This window comes from Oncorhynchus nerka, unplaced genomic scaffold, assembly GCF_034236695.1.
Source record: "Oncorhynchus nerka isolate Pitt River unplaced genomic scaffold, Oner_Uvic_2.0 unplaced_scaffold_879, whole genome shotgun sequence".
Taxonomy (NCBI): domain Eukaryota; kingdom Metazoa; phylum Chordata; class Actinopteri; order Salmoniformes; family Salmonidae; genus Oncorhynchus; species Oncorhynchus nerka.
In genome coordinates, this window is record NW_027040409.1 from 237075 (window position 1) to 255000 (window position 17926).

The 17926-nt window shown below is 42.2% G+C and overlaps 1 pseudogene; it reads left to right on the top strand.

Annotated features, from left to right (window-relative positions):
- The window catches only part of LOC135570951 (carbohydrate sulfotransferase 15-like), a 43414-nt pseudogene that overhangs the window by 23041 nt on the left and 2447 nt on the right, over nucleotides 1-17926 (top strand).

Sequence of the window (17926 nt, forward strand, 5' to 3'; positions counted from 1 at the left end):
CTACAGTATTATAATGACAGCACATTGAAGGAGGAGGACACTACAGTATTATAATGACAGCACATTGAAGGAGGACACTACAGTATTATAATGACAGCACATTGGAGGAGGAGGACACTACAGTATTATAATGACAGCACATTGAAGGAGGAGGACACTACAGTATTATAATGACAGCACATTGAAGGAGGAGGACACTACAGTATTATAATGACAGCACATTGAAGGAGGAGGACACTACAGTATTATAATGACAGCACATTGGAGGAGGAGGACACTACAGTATTATAATGACAGCACATTGAAGGAGGACACTACAGTATTATAATGACAGCACATTGAAGGAGGAGGACACTACAGTATTATAATGACAGCACATTGAAGGAGGACACTACAGTATTATAATGACAGCACATTGAAGGAGGAGGACACTACAGTATTATAATGACAGCACATTGAAGGAGGAGGACACTACAGTATTATAATGACAGGAGGAGGACACTACAGTATTATAATGACAGCACATTGAAGGAGGAGGACACTACATTATTATAATGACAGCACATTGGAGGAGGAGGACACTACAGTATTATAATGACAGCACATTGAAGGAGGAGGACACTACAGTATTATAATGACAGCACATTGGAGGAGGAGGACACTACAGTATTATAATGACAGCACATTGAAGGAGGACACTACAGTATTATAATGACAGCACATTGAAGCACATTGAGGAGGACACTACAGTATTATAATGACAGCACATTGAAGGAGGAGGACACTACAGTGTTAAATGACAGCACATTGAAGGAGGAGGACACTACAGTATTATAATGACAGCACATTGAAGGAGGAGGACACTACAGTATTATAATGACAGCACATTGAAGGAGGACACTACAGTATTATAATGACAGCACATTGAAGGAGGAGGACACTACAGTATTATAATGACAGCACATTGAGGAGGAGGACACTGACAGCACATTGAGGAGGAGGACACTACAGTATTATAATGACATTATAATGACACATTGAAGGAGGAGGACACTACAGTATTATAATGACAGCACATTGAAGGAGGAGGACACTACAGTATTATAATGACAGCACATTGAAGGAGGAGGACACTACAGTATTATAATGACAGCACATTGAAGGAGGAGGACACTACAGTATTATAATGACAGCACATTGAAGGAGGAGGACACTACAGTATTATAATGACAGCACATTGAAGGAGGAGGACACTACAGTATTATAATGACAGCACATTGAAGGAGGAGGACACTACAGTATTATAATGACAGCACATTGAAGGAGGACACTACAGTATTATAATGACAGCACATTGAAGGAGGAGGACACTACAGTATTATAATGACAGCACATTGAAGGAGGAGGACACTACAGTATTATAATGACAGCACATTGAAGGAGGACACTACAGTATTATAATGACAGCACATTGAGGAGGAGGACACTACAGTATTATAATGACAGCACATTGAAGGAGGAATAATGACACTACAGTATTATAATGACAGCACATTGAAGGAGGAGGACACTACAGTATTATAATGACAGCACATTGAAGGAGGAGGACACTACAGTATTATAATGACAGCACATTGAAGGAGGACACTACAGTATTATAATGACAGCACATTGAAGGAGGAGGACACTACAGTATTATAATGACAGCACATTGAAGGAGGAGGACACTACAGTATTATAATGACAGCACATTGAAGGAGGACACTACAGTATTATAATGACAGCACATTGAAGGAGGACACTACAGTATTATAATGACAGCACATTGAAGGAGGAGGACACAGTATTATAATGACAGCACAGTATTATAATGACAGCACATTGAAGGAGGAGGACACTACAGTATTATTATAATGACAGCACATTATTATAATGAGCACATTGAGGAGGACACTACAGTATTATAATGACAGCACATTGAAGGAGGACACTACAGTATTATAATGACAGCACATTGAAGGAGGAGGACACTACAGTATTATAATGACAGCACATTGAAGGAGGAGGACACTACAGTATTATAATGACAGCACATTGAAGGAGGAGGACACTACAGTATTATAATGACAGCACATTGAAGGAGGAGGACACATTGAAGGAGGAGGACACAGTATTATAATGACAGCACATTGAAGGAGGACACTACAGTATTATAATGACAGCACATTGAAGGAGGAGGACACTACAGTATTATAATGACAGCACATTGAAGGAGGAGGACACTACAGTATTATAATGACAGCACATTGAAGGAGGAGGACACTACAGTATTATAATGACAGCACATTGAAGGAGACACTACAGTATTATAATGACACACATTGACAGTATTATAATGACAGCACATTGAGGAGGAGTATTATAATGACAGCACATTGAAGGAGGAGGACACTACAGTATTATAATGACAGACACTACAGTATTATTGAATTGAAGGAGGACACTACAGTATTATAATGACAGCACATTGAAGGAGGAGGACACTACAGTATTATAATGACAGCACATTGAAGGAGGACACTACAGTATTATAATGACAGCACATTGAAGGAGGAGGACACTACAGTATTATAATGACAGCACATTGAAGGAGGACACTACAGTATTATAATGACAGCACATTGAAGGAGGAGGACACTACAGTATTATAATGACAGCACATTGAAGGAGGACACTACAGTATTATAATGACAGCACATTGAAGGAGGACACTACAGTATTATAATGACAGCACATTGGAGGAGGAGGACACTACAGTATTATAATGACAGCACATTGAAGGAGGACACTACAGTATTATAATGACAGCACATTGAAGGAGGAGTATTATAATGACACATTACAGTATTATAATGACAGCACATTGAAGGAGGAGGACACTACAGTATTATAATGACAGCACATTGAAGGAGGAGGACACTACAGTATTATAATGACAGCACATTGAAGGAGGACACTACATTATTATAATGACAGCACATTGAAGGAGGAGAACACTACAGTATTATAATGACAGCACATTGAAGGAGGACACTACAGTATTATAATGACAGCACATTGAAGGAGGACACTACAGTATTATAATGACAGCACATTGGAGGAGGACACTACAGTATTATAATGACATTGAGGAGGAGGACAGTATTATAATGACAGCACATTGAGGAGGAGGACACTACAGTATTATAATGACAGCACATTGAAGGAGGAGGACACTACAGTATTATAATGACAGCACATTGAAGGAGGAGGACACTACAGTATTATAATGACAGCACATTGAAGGAGGAGGACACTACAGTATTATAATGACAGCACATTGAAGGAGGACACTACAGTATTATAATGACAGCACATTGAAGGAGGAGGACACTACAGTGTTATAATGACAGCACATTGAAGGAGGACACTACAGTATTATAATGACAGCACATTGAAGGAGGAGGACACTACAGTATTATAATGACAGCACATTGGAGGAGGAGAACACTAATATAAGGTGAAGAAGGGCATTAATGCTTCTCTGTGATTAATTATGGAATGTCCCAACGGAGGAGGTTTATATAGACGCACTGTCCTCTCCAGCAATTACTTCCTGAACTCTTTACACTGTATTCATGTTACTTCCTTTGTCTTTTTATGCAAATCAATAAACCGTGTGTTTCTGTTTGTTTGTTTGTCTGTTTTCCAGGAGAGGCCAGTGCGTCCACCATGTGGGACAACAATGCCTGGGCGTATTTCTATGAGAACTCGACTGAGGCGGAGGTGGAGCCACCCTTCCTCATCCAGGACTTTATCCACACCCTTCAGCCTGACGCAAGGTTCATCGTCATGCTGAGAGACCCTGTAGAGAGGTACTGTAACTGCTATTAATACTACTACTACTACCATTACTACTACTACTACTACAATTAATACTACTACTACTATTAATATTAATACTGCTACTACTACAATTAATACTACTACTACAATTAATACTACTACTACTACTACAATTAATACTACTACTACTATTAATATTAATACTGCTACTACTATTACTATTAATACTACTACTACTACAACAATTAATAATACTACTACTACTACAATTAATAATACTACTACTACTACTACTACTACAATTAATAATACTACTACTACCATTACTACTACTACTACTACTACTACTACTACTACAATTAATACTACTACTACTATTAATACTACTACTACAATTAATACTACTACTACTACTACAATTAATACTACTACTACTATTAATATTAATACTGCTACTACTATTACTATTAATACTACTACTACTACAATTAATACTACTACTACTACAATTAATACTACTACTACTACTACAATTAATAATACTACTACTACCATTACTACTACTACTACTACTACTACTACTACTACTACAATTAATACTACTACTACTATTACTATTAATACCACTACTACTATTACTATTAATACTACTACTACGATTACTATTAATACTACTACTACGATTACTATTAATACTACTACTACGATTACTATTAATACTACTACTACAATTAATACTACTACTACTATTACTATTAATACTACTACTACGATTACTATTAATACTACTACTACAATTAATACTACTACTACTATTACTATTAATACTACTACTACTACTACAATTAATACTACTACTATTACTACTACTACTACTATACTACTACTACTACTACTACTATTACTACTGGTACTACTACTACTACTACTATTACTATTAATACTACTACTACTACTACTATACTACTACTACTATACTACTACTACTACTATACTACTACTACTACTACTACTACTACTACTACTACTACTATACTACTACTATTACTATTAATACTACTACTACTACAATTAATACTACTACTACTACTACAATTAATACTACTACTACTACTACTACAATTAATAATACTACTACTACCATTACTACTACAATTAATAATACTACTACTACCACTACTACTACTACTACTACTACTACTACAATTAATACTACTACTACTATTAATATTAACACCACTACTACTATTACTATTAATACTACTACTACGATTACTATTAATACTACTACTACAAGTAATACTACTACTATTACTACTACTACTACTATACTACTACTACTACTACTACTACTATTACTGGTACTACTACTACTACTACTATTACTATTAATACTACTACAACTACTATACTACTACCACTACTACTACTACTACTACTACTACTATTACTACTGCTACTACTACTATTACTATTAATACTAATACTACTACTATACTACTACTACTACTATACTACTACTAATACTAATACTACTACTAGTACTATTAATACTACTACTACTACTATACCACTACTACTATACTACTACTATACTGCTACTACTTCTAATACTACTACTACTATCACTACTACTATACTACTACTAATACTAATACTACGACTACTACTATACTACTACTACTATACTACTACTACTACCACTACTACTATACTACTACTACTATACCACTACTACTATACTACTGCTACTATACCACTACTACTATACTACTACTACTACTATACTGCTACTACTTCTACTACTACTACTAATACTACTACTACTACTACTATACTGCTACTACGACTAATACTACTACTACTACTACTACTACTACTACTACCACTACCACTACTACTACTATTACTATTAATACTATACTACTACTACTATACTACTACTACTACTACTACTATTACTATTAATACTACTACTACTACTATGCTACTACTACTACTATACTACTACTATACTACTACTACTGCTACTGATACTACCGCTACTGATACTACTGATACTACTACTACTAATACTGCTACTGATACTACTGATGCTACTACTACTATACTACTACTGATACTACTGATACTACTACTACTACTATACTACTACTGATACTTCTGATACTACAACTACTATACTACTACTACTATACTACTACTGATACTACTACCACTGTACTACTACTACTATACTACTACTATACTACTACTACTACTGCTACTGATACTACCGCTACTGATACTACTGATACTACTACTACTAATACTGCTACTGATACTACTACTACTGTACTACTACTACTATACTACTACATATATTACTGATACTACTACTACTATACTACTACTACTATACTACTACTGATAATACTGATACTACTACTACTATACTACTACTACTGATACTACTACTACTACTGCTACTACTACTACTGCTACTGACTACTGACAGACACACACAGACACAAAGCAGAGCAAACTCCATTCCAGATGTATTTCAGATTGAGACGTGCAGTTTGTTATGAAGGAGGAATTATGTTTGAGCTAATAGCTGAAGGCCTGGCAGCGTTCTCTATAAATTCAGACTAGTTTGTCTCTTGCTCTGACTGAACAGAGTTTCACTTCAGTGGATGTCTCAACTGGCTCACTTTAATTGGTTTTGTCTGTCAAACCACAGCAGTCGAGAGAGAGAGAGAGAGAGAGAGAGAGAGAGAGAGAGAGAGAGAGAGAGAGAGAGAGAGAGAGAGAGAGAGAGAGAGAGAGAGAGAGAGAGAGAGAGAGAGAGAGAGAGAGAGAGAGAGAGAGAGAGAGAGAGAGAGAGAGAGAGAGAGAGAGAGAGAGAGAGAGAGAGAGAGAGAGAGAGAGAGAGAGAGACTAAATGTGTTTACAACCCCAGACACCACATGAGTTTTGGTGGCACGGATTGTAAGTCATGTTTGTTTGGGTTTTCGGCCTAATTCCAATAGGGGAGGTTAATCATTGAAGCTACAGTACTTTGGAGAGGTTGTCTCTCATAGTACCGGAGTTGATGCTCATGACTTTGGTCGGGATTCAATCCAACCGTGGATAGTCGACAATGTGGCGCTTGGCTTTTAAAGGCAATTTCCAATTGAGCCAAAACATCTGCAGCATTTACCATCCCTTTAAATATGGCCCTTTAAATATGGCCTTTAAATATGGCCCTTAAATATGTCCCTTTAAATATGGCCTTTAAATATGGCCTTTAAATATGGCCCTTAAATATGGCCCTTTAAATATGGCCCTTTAAATATGGCCTTTAAATATGGCCTTTAAATATGGCCCTTAAATATGGTCTTTAAATATGGCCCTTAAATATGGCCCTTTAAATATGGTCTTTAAATATGGCCCTTTAAATATGGCCCTTAAATATGGCCTTTTAATATGGCCCTTTAAATATGGCCTTTAAATATGGCCTTTAAATATGGCCCTTAAATATGTCCCTTTAAATATGGCCTTTAAATATGGCCTTTAAATATGGCCCTTAAATATGGCCTTTAAATATGGCCCTTTAAATATGGCCTTTAAATATGGCCCTTTAAATATGGCCTTTAAATATGGCCCTTTAAATATGGCCTTTAAATATGGCCCTTTAAATATGGCCCTTTAAATATGGCCTTTAAATATGGCCCTTTAAATATGGCCTTTAAATATGGCCCTTTAAATATGGCCTTTGTTGTTGGTGATGTTGATGGTGGTGTTGTTGTAGTTGTTGGTGATGTTGATGGTGTTGGTGTTGTAGTTGTTGTTGATGGTGTTGTTGTTGTAGTTGATGGTGGTGTTGTTGTTGTTGTTGGTGATGTTGATGGTGTTGTTGTTGTTGTTTGTTGTCTCAGGTTGTACTCCGACTACCTCTACTTTGGGATCACTAATAAGTCTGCGGAGGACTTCCAGGACAAGGTGTCCGAGTCTCTCCAGCTGTTTGAAGGGTGCCTGACAGAGTACACCATGCGCTCCTGTGTGTACAACACTACGCTCAACAACGCCATGCCAGTGAGTAGCCTTCACCTTCTCCACATCCATGTGCTCTCTATGTTTTAACAGACTGACCATAACAGTCTAACTGTCCAGGTGAATTGGGGGGGGGGGGGGGGTGGTCTGTGTGTGAGAGACAGATGGAAGGAAAGAGAGAATTCTCCTCCACTCTCCTCCGCTCTCTCCTCTACTCTCCTCCATTCTCTCCTCCATTCTCTCCTCTATTCTCCTCCATTCTCTCCTCCACTCTCTCCTCTACTCTCCTCCACTCTCTCCTCCGCTCTCTCCTCTACTCTCCTCTATTCTCTCCTCTATTCTCCTCCATTCTCTCCTCCAGTCTCCTCCACTCTCCTCCACTCTCTCCTCCGCTCTCTCCTCTACTCTCCTCTATTCTCCTCCATTCTCTCCTCTCTTCTCCTCCATTCTCTCCTCCATTCTCTCCTCCACTCTCCTCCACTCTCCTCCACTCTCTCCTCCGCTCTCTCCTCTATTCTCCTCCATTCTCTCCTCTATTCTCCTCCATTCTTTCCTCCATTCTCTCCTCCATTCTCTCCTCTATTCTCCTCCATTCTCTCCTCCATTCTCTCCTCTACTCTCCTCCATTCTCTCCTCCATTCTCTCCTCCATTCTCTCCTCCACTCTCTCCTCCACTCTCCTCCATTCTCTCCTCCACTCCCCTCCATTCTCTCCTCCACTCCCCTCCATTCTCCCCTCCATTCTCTCCTCTATTCTCCTCCATTCTCTCCTCCATTCTCTCCTCCACTCTCTTCCATTCTCTCCTCCACTCCCCTCCATTCTCCCCTCCATTCTCCCCTCCATTCTCCCCTCCATTCTCTCCTCCATTCTCCCCTCCATTCTCTCCTCTACTCTCCTCCATTCTCTCCTACATTCTCTCCTCCATTCTCTCCTCCACTCTCTCCTCCACTCTCCTCCATTCTCTCCTCCACTCCCCTCCATTCTCTCCTCCACTCCCCTCCATTCTCCCCTCCATTCTCTCCTCTATTCTCCTCCATTCTCTCCTCCATTCTCTCCTCCACTCTCTTCCATTCTCTCCTCCACTCTCCTCCATTCTCTCCTCCATTCTCTCCTCTACTCTCCTTCATTCTCTCCTCCATTCTCTCCTCCACTCTCTCCTCCATTCTCTCCTCTACTCTCCTCCATTCTCTCCTCTACTCTCCTCCATTCTCTCCTCCATTCTCTCCTCCACTCTCTCCTCCATTCTCTCCTCTACTCTCCTCCATTCTCTCCTCCATTCTCTCCTCCATTCTCTCCTCCACTCTCTCCTCCATTCTCTCCTCCATTCTCTCCTCCATTCTCTCCTCCACTCTCTCCTCCATTCTCTCCTCCATTCTCTCCTCCATTATCTCCTCCATTCTCTCCTCCATTCTCTCCTCTACTCTCCTCCATTCTCTCCTCCATTCTCTCCTCCACTCTCTCCTCCATTCTCTCCTCCATTCTCTCCTCCATTCTCTCCTCCATTCTCTCCTCCACTCTCTCCTCCATTCTCTCCTCTACTCTCCTCCATTCTCTCCTCTACTCTCCTCCATTCTCTCCTCCATTCTCTCCTCCACTCTCTCCTCCATTCTCTCCTCTACTCTCCTCCATTCTCTCCTCCATTCTCTCCTCCATTCTCTCCTCCATTCTCTCCTCCATCCTCTCCTCCATTCTCTCCTCCACTCTCTCCTCCATTCTCTCCTCCACTCTCTCCTCCATTCTCTCCTCCATTCTCTCCTCCACTCTCTCCTCCATTCTCTCCTCCATTCTCTCCTCCACTCTCTCCTCCATTCTCTCCTCTATTCTCCTCCATTCTCTCCTCCATTCTCTCCTCCATTCTCTCCTCCGCTCTCTCCTCTATTCTCCTCCATTCTCTCCTCCATTCTCTCCTCTACTCTCCTCCATTCTCTCCTCCACTCTCTCCTCCATTCTCTCCTCCATTCTCTCCTCCATTCTCTCCTCCACTCTCTCCTCCATTCTCTCCTCCACTCTCTCCTCCACTCTCTCCTCCATTCTCTCCTCCATTCTCTCCTCCACTCTCTCCTCCATTCTCTCCTCCACTCTCTCCTCTACTCTCCTCCATTCTCTCCTCGATTCTCTCCTCCATTCTCACACTCTCCTCCATTCTCTCCTCCATTCTCTCCTCCATTCTCTCCTCTCTTCTCCTCCATTCTCTCCTCCACTCTCTCCTCTCTTCTCCTCCATTATCTCCTCCATTCTCTCCTCCATTCTCTCCTCCACTCTCTCCTCCATTCTCTCCTCCATTCTCTCCTCCACTCTCTCCTCCATTCTCTCCTCCATTCTCTCCTCCATTCTCTCCTCCACTCTCTCCTCCATTCTCTCCTCCATTCTCTCCTCCATTCTCTCCTCCACTCTCTCCTCTACTCTCCTCCATTCTCTCCTCCATTCTCTCCTCCATTCTCACACTCTCCTCCATTCTCTCCTCCATTCTCTCCTCCATTCTCTCCTCTCTTCTCCTCCATTCTCTCCTCCACTCTCTCCTCTCTTCTCCTCCATTCTCTCCTCCACTCTCTCCTCTACTCTCCTCCATTCTCTCCTCCATTCTCTCCTCCATTCTCTCCTCCATCAGGCCTAATTGTTTATATCTCTAGAGTTATTACAGCATGTGAGGTTGGTTGTGGCAGGCTGTTACCAAGCTGTTACCAGGCTGTTACCAAGCTGTTACCAGGCTGTTACCAGGCTGTTACCAGGCTGATACCAAGCTGTTACCAAGCTGTTACCAAGTTGTTACCAAGCTGTTACCAAGCCGTTACCAAGCTGTTACCAGGCTGTTACCAAGTTGTTACCAAGTTGTTACCAAGCTGTTACCAAGCCGTTACCAAGCTGTTACCAAGCTGTTACCAAGCTGTTACCAGGCTGTTACCAAGCTGTTACCAAGCCAGTGTGTTGATGAAGCCAGTGGGTTGATAAATCCAGTGTGTTGATAAAGCCATGTGTTGATAAAGCCAGTGTGTTGATAAAGCCAGTGTGTTGATGAAGCCAGTGTGTTGATGAAGCCAGTGTGTTGATGAAGCCAGTGTGTTGATGAAGCCAGTGTGTTGATGAAGCCAGTGTATTGATGAAGCCAGTGTGATGATGAAGCCAGTGTGTTGATGAAGCCAGTGTGTTGATAAATAAAGCCAGTGTGTTGATAAATAAAGCCAGTGTGTTGATAAAGCCAGTGTGTTGATGAAGCCAGTGTGTTGATGAAGCCAGTGTGTTGATGAAGCCAGTGTGTTGATGAAGCCATGTGTTGATGAAGCCAATGTGTTGATAAATAAAGCCAGTGTGTTGATAAATAAAGCCAGTGTGTTGATAAAGCCAGTGTGTTGATGAAGCCAGTGTGTTGATGAAGCCAGTGTGTTGATGAAGCCAGTGTGTTGATGAAGCCATGTGTTGATGAAGCCAGTGTGTTGATGAAGCCAGTGTGTTGATAAAGCCAGTGTGTTGATGAAGCCAGTGTGATGATGAAGCCAGTGTGTTGATGAAGCCAGTGTGTTGATGAAGCCAGTGTGTTGATAAAGCCAGTGTGTTGATGAAGCCAGTGTGATGATAAAGCCAGTGTGTTGATAAAACCAGTGTGTTGATGAAGCCAGTGTGATGATGAAGCCAGTGTGTTGATGAAGCCAGTGTGTTGATGAAGCCAGTGTGTTGATAAAGCCAGTGTGTTGATGAAGCCAGTGTGATGATAAAGCCAGTGTGTTGATGAAGCCAGTGTGATGATGAAGCCAGTGTGATGATGAAGCCAGTGTGTTGATAAAGTCAGTGTGTTGATGAAGCCAGTGGGTTGATAAAGCCAGTGTGTTGATGAAGCCAGTGTGATGATGAAGCCAGTGGGTTGATAAAGCCAGTGTGTTGATAAAGCCAGTGTGTTGATGAAGCCAGTGTGATGATAAAGCCAGTGTGTTGATAAAGCCAGTGTGTTGATAAAGCCAGTGTGTTGATAAAGCCAGTGTGTTGATGAAGCCAGTGTGATGATAAAGCCAGTGTGTTGATAAAGCCAGTGTGTTGATAAAGCCAGTGTGTTGATGAAGCCAGTGTGTTGATGAAGCCAGTGTGATGATAAAGCCAGTGTGTTGATAAAGCCAGTGTGTTGATAAAGCCAGTGTGATGATAAAGCCAGTGTGTTGATAAAGCCAGTGTGATGATAAAGCCAGTGTGGTGATAAAGCCAGCTCTTTCTCTCTTACTGTCTCTCTCTCTCTTTCTGTCTCTCTTTCTGTCGCTCTTTCTGTCTCTTTCTCTCTTTCTGTCTCTCTTTCTCTCTGTCTCTTTCTCTCTCTCTCTGGTATTCTGTGTCCTGGTATTCTGTGGTCTGGTATTCTGTGGTGAGGTATTCTGTGGTCTGGTATTCTGTGGTCAGGTTCAGGTATTCTGTGGTCTGGTATTCTGTAGTCAGGTTCAGGTATTCTGTGGTCTGGTATTCTGTGCTGAGGTATTCTGTGGTCAGGTATTCTGTGTTCTGGTATTCTGTGGTCAGGTATTCTGTGGTCTGGTATTCTGTGGTCTGGTATTCTGTGGTCTGGTATTCTGTGGTCAGGTATTCTGTGGTCTGGTATTCTGTGGTCTGGTATTCTGTGGTCTGTATTCTGTGGTCTGGTATTCTGTGGTCTGGTATTTTGTGGTCTGGTATTCTGTGGTCTGGTATTCTGTGGTCTGGTATTCTGTGGTCTGGTATTCTGTGGTCTGGTATTCTGTGGTCTGGTATTCTGTGGTCTGGTATTCTGTGATCTGGTATTCTGTGGTCAGGTATTATGTGGTCAGGTATTCTGTGGTCTGGTATTCTGTGGTCAGGTTCGGGTATTCTGTGGTCAGGTTCAGGTATTCTGTGGCCAGGTTCAGGTATTCTGTGGTCTGGTATTCTGTGGTCTGGTATTCTGTGGTCTTGTATTCTGTGGTCTGGTATTCTGTGGTCTGGTATTCTGTGGTCTGGTATTCTGTGATCTGGTATTCTGTGGTCAGGTATTATGTGGTCAGGTATTCTGTGGTCTGGTATTCTGTGGTCAGGTTCGGGTATTCTGTGGTCAGGTTCAGGTATTCTGTGGTCAGGTTCAGGTATTCTGTGGTCTGGTATTCTGTGGTCTGGTATTCTGTGGTCTGGTATTCTGTGGTCAAGTATTCTGTGGTCTGGTATTCTGTGGTCTGGTATTCTGTGGTCTGGTATTCCTTGTTCTGGTATTCTGTGGTCAGGTTCAGGTATTCTGTGGTCAGGTTCAGGTATTCTGTGGTCTGGTATTCTGTGGTCTGGTATTCTGTGGTCTGGTATTCTGTGGTCTGTTATTCTGTGGTCAGGTTCGGGTATTCTGTGGTCAGGTTCAGGTATTCTGTGGTCAGGTTCTGGTATTCTGTGGTCTGGTATTCTGTGGACTGGTATTCTGTGGTCTGGTATTCTGTGGTCTGGTATTCTGTGGTCTGGTATTCTGTGGTCTGGTATTCCTTGGTCTGGTATTCTGTGGTCAGGTTCAGGTATTCTGTGGTCAGGTTAAGGTATTCTGTGGTCTGGTATTCTGTGGTCTGGTATTCTGTGGTCTGTGGTCAGGTTCGGGTATTCTGTGGTCAGGTTCAGGTATTCTGTGGTCAGGTTCAGGTATTCTGTGGTCTGGTATTCTGTGGTCTGGTATTCTGTGGTCTGGTATTCTGTGGTCTGGTATTCTGTGGTCTGGTATTCTGTGGTCTGCTATTCCTTGGTCTGGTATTCTGTGGTCAGGTTCAGGTATTCTGTGGTCAGGTTCAGGTATTCTGTGGTCTGGTATTCTGTGGTCTGGTATTTTGTGGTCTGGTATTCTGTGGTCTGGTATTATGTGGTGAGGTATTCTGTGGTCTGGTATTCTGTGGTCTGGTATTCTGTGGTCTGGTATTCTGTGGTCTGGTATTCTGTGGTCTGGTATTCTGTGGTCTGGTATTCTGTGATCTGGTATTCTGTGGTCAGGTATTATGTGGTCAGGTATTCTGTGGTCTAGTATTCTGTGGTCAGGTTCGGGTATTCTGTGGTCAGGTTCAGGTATTCTGTGGTCAGGTTCAGGTATTCTGTGGTCTGGTATTCTGTGGTCTGGTATTCTGTGGTCTTGTATTCTGTGGTCTGGTATTCTGTGGTCTGGTATTCTGTGGTCTGGTATTCTGTGATCTGGTATTCTGTGGTCAGGTATTATGTGGTCAGGTATTCTGTGGTCTGGTATTCTGTGGTCAGGTTCGGGTATTCTGTGGTCAGGTTCAGGTATTCTGTGGTCAGGTTCAGGTATTCTGTGGTCTGGTATTCTGTGGTCTGGTATTCTGTGGTCAAGTATTCTGTGGTCTGGTATTCTGTGGTCTGGTATTCTGTGGTCTGGTATTCCTTGGTCTGGTATTCTGTGGTCAGGTTCAGGTATTCTGTGGTCAGGTTCAGGTATTCTGTGGTCTGGTATTCTGTGGTCTGGTATTCTGTGGTCTGGTATTCTGTGGTCTGGTATTCTGTGGTCAGGTTCGGGTATTCTGTGGTCAGGTTCAGGTATTCTGTGGTCAGGTTCTGGTATTCTGTGGTCTGGTATTCTGTGGTCTGGTATTCTGTGGTCTGGTATTCTGTGGTCTGGTATTCTGTGGTCTGGAATTCTGTGGTCTGGTATTCCTTGGTCTGGTATTCTGTGGTCAGGTTCAGGTATTCTGTGGTCAGGTTAAGGTATTCTGTGGTCTGGTATTCTGTGGTCTGGTATTCTGTGGTCTGGTATTCTGTGGTCTGGTATTATGTGGTGAGGTATTCTGTGGTCTGGTATTCTGTGGTCTGGTATTCTGTGGTCTGGTATTCTGTGGTCTGGTATTCTGTGGTCAGGTTCGGGTATTCTGTGGTCAGGTTCAGGTATTCTGTGGTCAGGTTCAGGTATTCTGTGGTCTGGTATTCTGTGGTCTGGTATTCTGTGGTCTGGTATTCTGTGGTCTGGTGTTCTGTGGTCTGGTATTCTGTGGTCTGGTATTCTGTGATCTGGTATTCTGTGGTCAGGTATTATGTGGTCAGGTATTCTGTGGTCTGATATTCTGTGGTCTATATTCTGTGGTCTGGTATTCTGTGGTCTGGTATTCTGTGGTCTGGTATTCTGTGGTCTGGTATTCCTTGGTCTGGTATTCTGTGGTCTGGTATTCTGTGGTCTGGTGTTTTGTGGTCTGGTATTCTGTGGTCTGGTATTCTGTGATCTGGTATTCTGTGGTCAGGTATTATGTGGTCAGGTATTCTGTGGTCTGGTATTCTGTGGTCTGGTATTCTGTGGTCTATATTCTGTGGTCTGGTATTCTGTGGTCTGGTATTCTGTGGTCTGGTATTCTGTGGTCTGGTATTCTGTGGTGGGGTATTCTGTGGTCTGGTATTCTGTGGTCTGGTATTCTGTGGTCTGGTATTCTGTGGTCTGGTATTCTGTGGTCTGGTGTTCTGTGGTCTGGTATTCTGTGGTCTGGTATTCTGTGATCTGGTATTCTGTGGTCAGGTATTATGTGGTCTGTATTCTGTGGTCAGGTATTCTGTGGTCTGGTATTATGTGGTCTGGTATTCTGTGATCTGGTATTATGTGGTCTGGTATTCTGTGGTCTGGTATTCTGTGGTCTGGTATTCTCCCCATGTGTACTCTCTGTTTAGGGCCAAATACATTCTAGTTTGCACTGTTTGTTTGTAAATACACCACATTGTTCAATGTGCTTTTGTTTTCTCATGATTTGGTTGGGTCTAATTGTGTTGCTGTCTCCCTCTCTCTCTCCCTCTCTCTCTCTCTCTCTCTCTCTCTCTCTCTCTCTCTCTCTCTCTCTCTCTCTCTCTCTCTCTCTAGCTCTCTCTCTCTTTCACCCCCCCCTCTCTCTCTCTCTCTCTCTCTCTCTCTCTCTCTCTCTCTCTCTCTCTCTACCTGTCTCTCTCTCTTCCCCCTCTCTCTCCCCCTCTCTCTTTCTCTCTCTCTACCTGTCTCTGTCTCTCTCTCTCTCTCTCTCTCTCTCCCCTCTCTCTCCCCCTCTGCCTCCCTCTCTCTCTCTCTCACCCCCTCTCTCTCTCTCTCTCTCTCTCTCTCTCTCTCTCCCCCCTCTCTCTCTCTCTCTCTCTCCCCCTCTCTCTCTCTCTCTCTCTCTCTCTCTCTCTCTCCCCTCTCTCTCTCTCTCTTTCTCTCTCTCGTTAGTTTCCTAAGACTTTTATCAATGCATGTGTTGCCTTTTTTTGTATTGTGTCTCCGTGCGGAGGCCATCTCCATATTCTAGACTGAACTGTTTATCTTCTGTTCCTAGGTCAGGTTGCAGGTGGGCCTGTACATAGTCTACATACTAGACTGAACTGTTTATCTTCTGTTCCTAGGTCAGGTTGCAGGTGGGCCTGTACATAGTCTACATACTAGACTGAACTGTTTATCTTCTGTTCCTAGGTCAGGTTGCAGGTGGGCCTGTACATAGTCTACATACTAGACTGGTTGACAGTCTACAGTAGAGAACAGATTCTGGTCCTTCGGCTCGAAGACCACGCCTCCAACAGGAAGTACACAATGCACCAAGTCTTTGACTTCCTCAACTTGGGTACGTAGTAACTCAACTCTCAATTCCTTAACATGACTTTATTTTAAGTCAGTCGGGTCTCTATTGAAGGCTGCTAGACACAGAGTTTTAATTACATTGCGAAGCTCTTTGAAGTTGACTTGTGCAACCACCCAAGATCCACATCATGTTATACACTTCCCCCATGCTATTCTTACTATAACCTGAAGGGGGCAGCACAACCCCGCAGCCCTGTAACTCACCAACAATCCAACTCGTCTCACCATCACCCAGGTAACAGGGTATAACAGAGGTTACTGTAATAGTTACTGTAAAAGTTACTGTAAAGCGCTCTTTGATTGATTGATTGATTGTTTGACTGATTGATGAATTGATTGACTTACTGATTGGTTGATTAATGTATTGATTGAATGACTGACTAACTGATTGGTTGATTTGCAGATTGGTTGATTAACTGACTGACTGACTGATTGGTTGACTGGCAGATTGGTTGATTAACTGACTGACTGATTGATCAACTGACTGACTGACTGATTGGTTGACTGACTGATTGACTGACTGATTGGTTGACTGACCGATTGATTGATTGACTGACTGACTGACTGATTGGCTGGTTGACTGACTGATTGACTGATTGACTGACTGACTGACTGACTGACTGATTGGTTGACTGACCGATTGATTGATTGACTGGCAGAATGGTTGATTGACTGACTGATTGACTGACTGATTGACTGACTGACTGATTGACTGATTGGTTGACTGACTGACTGACTGACTGATTGATTGACTGACTGATTGACTGACCAATTGATTGACTGGCAGAATGGTTGATTGACTGACTGATTTATTGACTGACTGATTGGTTGACTGGCAGAATGATTGATTGACTGACTGACTGATTGGTTGACTGATTGATTGATTGACTGATTGATTGACTGACTGACTGATTGATAGATTGACTGATTGGTTGATTGACTGACTGATTGGTTGACTGGCAGATTGGTTCATTTATAACTGACTGACTGACTGATTGGCTGATTGACTGACTGATTGACTGCCTGACTGATTGACTGATTGACTGACTGACTGATTGACTGACTGACTGACTGAGTGACTGACTGACTGACTGACTGACTGATTGATTGACTGATGATTGACTGCCTGACTGATTGACTGATTGACATACTGACTGATCTACTGACTGATTGACTGACTGATTCACTGACTGACTGACTGACTGATTGACTGATTGACTGACTGACTGACTGACTGATTGATTGACTGACTGACTGATTGACTGACTGATTAACTGACTGACTGACTGACTGATTGGCTGACTGACTGACTGACTGACTGATTGATTGATTGACTGACTGACTGATTGACTGACTGACTGATTAACTGACTGACTGACTGACTGACTGACTAACTGACTGACTGACTGACTGATTGACTGACTGACTGACTGATTGACTGACCGATTAACTGACTGACTGACTGATTAACTGACTGACTGA